The following is an 8,442-nucleotide window of genomic DNA, read 5'->3' on the forward strand; positions in this document are numbered from 1 at the left end:
TGTTCAAAGCCCCTCTCAGATCTTCCTTACTTTTAGCTCATCACAGGAATCTCTTGATGCCATTCTCCAGACATTGGTTTATGGTCTATAACCCTCCTCATGGCTTAGGCTGATTGGGTCATGACTGTATCTCCCAGAGTTCACCAGTCTTTCTCAGAGGTGATCATATTGCACTACCGTTATGCCATAAGGCTGCTGTTGTGATAGAGCAAAATGGTGGACTCTATGTTTCATATGTACTCTATACTATTATAAATAATGTAACTATACTATTATAGATAAAACTGAATGCTCCCCTCAGTATTATAATTTCTTTCTCTCACTTTCCAGAAGCAAACATAGCCATGAAGATCCTTTGTAAATACTTTTACTATGTAAGTATTACATATTTATCATCTGTTTATAAAGATATGCGTTTGATTACATCTTTTCCTATAAAGTCTGTTGTGACCATATAAGACACACTATAAAGAATAAGACAAATAACATGCTTGAACCATACACTGAGTTCTGTTCCCCTGCCCTCCTTATTATTTTTGACTTGATTTCAGTTCAACTTTTGTTTTACCCCCAAAATGAGTTGCCACTGATTTTACTTCCTAAATATCCTGTGAACCATGAAATATGAATCTTCATAGCAACTATTGATTTTTCTGGTTTAAGCTACGGTTTAAGAGTTTTCAATAGTCCCTGATTGCCTGGTGAATAAATTCTAACATGGCACGCTTCATAACCTAAACCTTGCCAACTAATCAAACCTTATTTGGAGACATGCTTCCAACTTAGTGCCAAATATTATACCATTAACTATACCAAACTAATTTTTGTACGAGTAATGCTGAAGAAAAAATTCTCAGGAAAGAAGTATCACTTAAGAGTGAAAGGATTACCACCACTTTCAACATAAATGCCTCTCTCTGCTTCTAGAGAAAAAAAATTGTAATGATAAAAAGGGACCCCTAATGTAGATATTTCTGACCTGGTTTTCAAAAAGTCATTGCTTGTGCTTACTTTTCTTCTGAAATTGCGTCAAAACTCTCTGTCAAAAACCACTGTGAGGAAAACCTTCTGGGTCCCATGATTTCAGGAAAGTCATTTCTTCACTTTCAAGCATGTTGTTTACAGAAGGCAGAAATTGAGAAACCAGCAGAGGAAAAAAAAAAAAACCTATATAATGAATATATGCAGTATTACAGTAAATTACTTCATGTCTCTGCCACTAATTTTTTCCTTATTTTATGACTTCTATGTGTGTTAGAAAGCTTGTGATTTTCCAGCACATGCTTTGCATTTGTGTAGTAGGTTATTAAATATAGATTTATGATTGTTTTTATACAGTTATGGGTAATTAACTACATGGTAGCGTTAATATATAAAATCAGGTTCAAACTATATCATTATTAATTAAGCACAATTATTTTTTAAAGTGGTGGTGCATATAGGGAAAATAGTTTGAGAAAAGTGCAACTTTAAAGAGACAGACCCAGTCTACAGCCATACCACCATGAACACACCGATCTCGTCTGATCTCGGAAGAGATAGACCCAGAAAATTTATACATAACACATCATGTTTCAAGAATGTATTGTAATTTTGGTTCTGTTTTCATTTTCATGTAGTCGGAAAGTATGTTACCAAACTATATTGCATCGAGCCAGTTTGTAACATCATGGATACTTGTGGGAATTGGAAAACATGTCGTTTCATCTTGTTGTTCATAAAACTGATGGACTAGTGCTTGATACAGCATTATTAGGAATATTATGAAATATAATCCCCCTCAAAATTTCCCCCAAACATTGTTTTACTAAAACCACTTATTTTTTAACCTACAACTCTAACTCTTAAAAAGAGGCACAGATCTTGTGTTTACAATGCTCAGCATGTAGCTGAAAAGGACACAATTAGGGAAAGATACACAGCGCACTTGACAAATCATAGTATGAGAGTTTATTTGTTTCCTATCCACAAGGTACTGTGGAATCCTGTGGTGGATTGGAACTTGAGAAGTTTTGTTTTGTTTTTGAATTTTTAGTAAGTTGTAATGTTTGAATATATGCAGTCATTTTAACACTGTGCATTCCTAGAGACTGTAGCAAAGAGTAATGCCTCACAGATGACAACTGAAAAAAGTGAGGTGTAGTAGTAAAGCTAAAACATGACATAAAAACAAAGCCATGATAAGCCTTCATAATGTGGGGTGCCTGTGTGGCTCAGTTGGTTAAGCATCTGACTCTTGATTTTGGCTCAGGTCATGATCTCACAGTTCATGGGTTCAAGCCCCGAATCGGGCTCCACACTGATAGTGCAGGTCCTGCTTGAGATTTCTCTCTCTCTCTCTCTCTCTGCCCCTACCCTGCTTGCTCTCTTTCTCTCAAAAATAAACAAATAAACATTAAAAAAAAATCTTTCATAACGTTTAAGATGGAGAAGCATGCCTCAAGTTGGATGTGAAGACAATATGGCTGTAGTTCTGGCCTTGCTTTGAATCATGGCCACTATGAGAAGGTCATGTAACACCCTTCACCCACATCCATAAAAGGATAGTGAAAGTCCCTTCGAAAGCTCAGGATGAGGATTGCAGGATGGGAGTGTGGAGAGTCAGTTATCCTGAGAGTGGCCTTGGTGCTCAGAGAAGTTTTCATGATCAGCACTTACCTCAGTGCCTGATAAACAGGAAAGAATAACAAAGAATAGGTGGGAAACCACTGAAACGAACCAAACTCATCATTCTGCCAAAGTGTAAACTCTGTCTCAGAGGTTCACGGTGCTAGATATTGCCAGATCCTGAACTCATACCTGGGTTTCTTGTTTCCTAGGTCAATGAGTTGGATATACAGCTAGTGAGCAAAGTTTGTTATTCATGTACTTAGGCAGCAAGTGAATGTAGAATTCTGAGCTTTGAATATGACATAATTTATCAGGTATAGAAATTTACATTACAAATATGCACATGTGCACGCGCACACACACACACATACACACTCTTCATTCAATATTATGAGCAACTCTTTTTTCCCCTAAGATTAAAGATAGAAGATTCACAATGAAGGAATTTCACTAGCAAGCAGCATGAGCAAATTCTGACCACAAATGCTTACTAAACCACAGTGTAAATAGAATAGAACTGCTCTTCAATCCTAGCATGGGTTGTGCGCTAGAGGACTGTATACTACGTGTGTCGGTAAATGAGCACTTTGCCTTTTGAGACAAAGAACAGATCAGCTTCACATGGCAGCCCTGCAGGTGCCCCTGTGCCCTGGGACACCACTTCTCCCTCTGGGCTTTGGGATCCTTTCACCAGTCCTGAGCTGAGAGGGAGCCCCGAGAACGGAGTGCAGCAAACAAGGCTGGTCGGGCTTCTCTTGACTCAGTCCTACCTACTGCTCCTTGTGGACTTTTCTGCACTCCATCAGTTTCTGTGGCTCAGAACCTAGTGGCATGCATTTTCCCTTTATCATATAGTAATTGTGGTATAATTCCGCCTTTCCACATGCTGGGCCTTATTCTCCTCCTTCGGCATGAACATAATTCACTTTTCCTTTTCTACTGGATCTTAACTCACATTTTAAAATAGCTTACATGTGGCTTCTGTAAGCATATACTAAAACAGAGATTTTTGTAAAAGTGATTTATTAGAGGGATACTCCTTCGTAAAGACCTGTAAGGGAGAACGTGAGGCAGGACCAAGAAGCAGAAAGAGAACAGGGTCGTGGTCTAATAAAAAGGGTAGACCAGCCCCCGCCCGCAGGGGGGGAAACTGGAGTATAAACATTGCCTCATGGTTATCTTCTCTTGAAATAAATGAGCCAGCCTTTGATGCCTTCTGTCTTTCAGTCATTAGTTGTAGGCCATCCTCAGAAGATGTACCTCTCTAGGCAAGAGGGCTTCCACCACTTAAAGCAGCCAGCTGAAGAGAGGGAATTTGAGCAGAGTTCCACAATCTCTACCACAACCCACTCTTTGTGCCACTGACTTGTATTTGCTTCTCACGTGGCCTTCACCGTATGTGGACACAGCTTCTCAAGTAAACTTGCTCAGGAAGTTTACAAGAACTCAGACAAATTTTGAGGGTGTAACTGATATGGGTCAGCTGGTCTACCACACATTCTGTAATTTCCTTAAACTGTCACTTTCTTGGCCAGATGGCTTGCCTGGTTAGGTGACCTAGACCCTCATCTCGGAGGTGTCTGAGCTGCGGTTCGCATGCACCTATGAGGCCTGTACTTGCTGCGCTTGCCCATTTACAGCTAAGAAGTAGCACGAGAGTACCGAGATGCCTCAGTGGAGCACCCACCAAACAGCCTCCGCGCTGCTCCCATTGTGGGGCAGCAACCCTACTTCCTCATGACGAGGAGGATCAGTTATTAGTGCCAACATGATACTAACTCTTTTCTGTGCCTGCTGATCTACTAAGAGAGGGAATCCAAAGTGACCAGGCAGGAGCTGTAAGCCTTCAATGTATCAGGAATCTCACTGTTTCTCCTGGGGCAGATGTTCTGCCTCTGGCAAACAGGACCCCTACATCCACATAGCCTGACGTTGAGGCAATGGGAAACACAAATTCCCAAAATTCATAATTGGGAATAATGGTGCATGTGGCCAACTTCTAATTTCTACCTCTTGGTTCCTGGACCCATGTATGCTACCTATTGAGAACACATTACAATATCTTGTCTGTCTCACCAGTATCTTTAAAAAAAATTTAAAAAAAAAATTTTTTTATAGAGGTATGATTTACATGCAAAAAGCTATAACTTTTTAATGTATACAGTTTGATGAGTTGTAAGTTAAGTGTACATCTGTGGAACAATCACCATGAGGTATGCCATAAATATATATGTCAACTCCAAAAGTTTCCTCTTGCCCTTTTATTCTTATTCTTATTCTTATTTTGTGATGAGAACACTTCACATAAGATCTACTCCCAGTAAACTTTAAAGTATACAATAGAATATTGGTAACTATAGGCACTATGTTGTATAATAGATCTCTGGGACTTAGTCATCTTGCAAAACTGAAATTTTATGCCCTTTGACTAAAACCTTCCTAAATTCCTCTCCTCTAGTCCCTAACAACCACCATTTTGCTCTTTGCTTGTATGAATTTGGCTATTTTCATTTCCTCATACAACTGGTATCATGTAGTATTTTTCCTTCTGTGTCTGGCTTATATCAGGCAAATAGCAGGATTTCATTCTTTTTTTAAGCCTAAATAAATATTCCATTGCATGCACGTACCACGTATTTTTTCATCCATTCATCCACTTACAGTCATTGAGGTTGCTTCCATGTCTTGGGTATTGCAAATAATGCAGACATGAAGATGGGAGTGAAGATTATCTCTTCAAGATCCTGATTTCAGTTTACTTGGATATCTACCCAGAAGTGGAACTGATGGATCACGTGGTAGTTCTCTTTTTAATTTTTGAGAAACCTCCATACTGTTTTCCATAGTGACTGCACCAATTTACCTTCCCTCCAAAAGCATACAGAAGTCTCCCCTTACCCGTGGGTTCACTTTCTGTAGTTTCAATTACCTGAGGTCCATCACAGCCTGGGAACAGATGATCCTCCTTCCAGTGAATTGTCAGAAGGTCAGTAATAGACAAACACTATGTCACATGCCTCCGTCATCCACTTCACTTCATCTAGGCGTGCAGGTGTTTATCATCTCACAGCACAAGGGTAAATATAGTACAATATGAAAAGAGAGAGAAATAGAAAGAGACCACATTCACATAATTTTTATTACAGTATATTGTTATAATTGTTCTATTTCATTATTAGCTATTGTTGTTAACCTCTTACTTGTGCCTAATTTGTAAATTAAACTTTATCACAGGTATGTATGTATAGGAAAAAAAACATCCTATATATATATATAGGGTCTGGTACTATTTGTGGTTTCAGGATTCTCTGAGGGTCTTGAAAAATATCCAGCGCTCATAAGGGAAGACTATTGTACAGAGTTTCCTTTAATCCACATCCTTACCAACACTTGCTATCTTTTCTTTTTTGAGAATACTCCTCCTAATGGGATGAGGTGATATCTCATTGTGGTTTTGATTTGCATTTCCCGGATGATTAGTCATGTAGAGAACCTTTTCATATACCTGTTGGCCATTTGTATGTCTTCTTTGGAGAAATAAATATTCACTTAATTTATCAATTTTTTTTTAGTCAGGCTGTTGTTTTGTTTTATATATTGGGTTCCAAATGTTTTCTCCCATTCCCTAGGATGACTTTTCATTTTGTTTCTTTTGCTGGGAAGAAGCGTTTTAGTTTCATGTACTCGCACGGGTCCACTTTCCCTCTTGTTGCCAGGGCTTTCAGGGCCATATACAAAAAATCATTGCCAATGTCACATTTTCCCCCTATGTTTTCTCCCAGAAGTTTTACAGTTTAAGATCTTATATTGAAGTCTTTATTTTGAGTAGATTTTGATATATGATGAGGTAAGGTAAAGGTGAGGTAAGGGTGCAATTTCATTTTTCTGCATGAGGATATTTTGTTTACCCAACACCATTTATTAGAGAGGCTATCTATCCATTCCCCATTCTGAATTCTTTGCTCCCTTCTCAGAGGACAGTTGACTGGATATGCATGGGTTCATTTTGGGGCTCTCTATGCTGGTCTATTGGTATATATATCTGGTTTTTTGTGTCAGTACCATACTATTTTGATTATTGTAGTTTTGTAATAATTTTTGAAAGGGAAATGTGATGCTTCCAGCTTTGTTCTTCTTGATCAAATTGTTTTCACTATTTGGGATCATTTGTGGTTCCATATGAATTGTAGGTTTTTTTCCATTTCTATCAAAAATGCCATTGAACTTTTGACAGAGATTACATTGACTCTATAGACTGAGAGAGTATGGACATCTTAACAATATTAAGTCTTCCAACCCATGAACATGGGGTGTTTTTCCATTTATTTGTGTCTGCTTTAATTTCCTCCATCGGTGTTTTATAGTTTTAAGTGTACAAGTCTTTCATCCCCTAGGTCAAGTTTATTCTTGGATATTTTATTCTTTTGGATGCCATTGTGAGATTATTTTCCTTTATACCCTTTTGAGATAGTTTATTGTTGTACAAACAGATGCAACTGAGTTTTGTATACTGATTTTGCTTCCTGCAACTCGACTGAATTCTTTTTCTAGTTCAAAAGTTCTTTGGTGGAGTCTATCAGATTTCCTACATAAAGGGTCATGTCATCTGTATGCCAACATAAATTATTTTAGCAATTGCTCTGCCTGGGATTTCTAATACTATGTTGAATAGAATTGGTAAAAGTGGAAATCCTTCCCTTTTTCGTGATCTTAGAGGAAAAGCTTTCACTTTTTCCAAACTGTTAGATGTGGGCTTATTTTTTTTAATTGAAAAAATTTTTTAATGTTTTATTTATTTCTGAGACAGAGAGACAGCGTGAGCCAGGGGGGTGGGGGGAGGCAGAGAGAGAGGGAGACACAGACTCTGAAACAGGCTTCAGACTCTGAGCTAACTTGCATCACAGAGCTCGACACAGGACTCGAACCCACAAACCGTGAGATCATGACCTGAGCTGAAGTCAGACACTCAACCGACTGAGCCACCCAGGCACCCAAGCTGTGGGCTTATTATATATAGCCTCTATTGCATTGAGGTAAATTCCTTAGATTCCTAATTTCTTGAGAGTTTCTATCATAAAAGGCTATTGAATTGTGTCAAATGCTTTCCTGCATCAAGATGATGGTGTAATTTTTATTCTTTCTCTTAATGTGGTGTGTTACATTGATCGATTTGCATACATTGAAACATTGTTACATACAGGTATAAATCCCACTTGATCATGTGTGTGAACCTTTCAATGTGGTGTTGAATTCAATTTATTAATATGTGGTTGAGGAATTTTGCATCATATTCATCATCAAGGATATTAGTCTGTGGCTTTCTTTTCTTGTGGTGTCTTTGTCTGACTTTGGCATCAAGGGGATACTGGCCCATAAAATGGTTTTGGAAGTGTTCCCACTTTTTCTGTTTTTTGGAAAAGTTTAAAAGTTTTGATATTAAACCTTCCATAAATGTTTGGTAGAATTCACCTGTAAAGCCATTTGGTCCTGATCTTTACTTTGTTGAAAGATTTCTGTTTGTTAATTTATTTAGGTTTTTTTCATGTTTATGTATTTATTTTGCAAGAGAGAGACCACACGTGCAAGTGAGCAGAGGAGGAACAGAGAGACAGGGTGAGGGAGAATCCCAAGCTGGCTCCATGCTGTCAGCACAGAGCCTGACATGGGGTTCGATCTCAGAAACCATGAGATCGCGACCTGAGCCAAAATCAAGAGTCAGACACTTAACTGACTGAGTACCCCAAACACCCCTGTTTGCTAATTTAATCTCTTCATTTGTTATTGGTCTACTCAGGCTTTCTATTTCTTCTTGATTCAATCTTGGTAAGTTGT

The sequence above is a fragment of the Hyaena hyaena genome, unplaced genomic scaffold (assembly GCF_003009895.1).
Source record: "Hyaena hyaena isolate Hyena2069 unplaced genomic scaffold, ASM300989v1 scaffold_1130, whole genome shotgun sequence".
Lineage (NCBI taxonomy): Eukaryota > Metazoa > Chordata > Mammalia > Carnivora > Hyaenidae > Hyaena > Hyaena hyaena.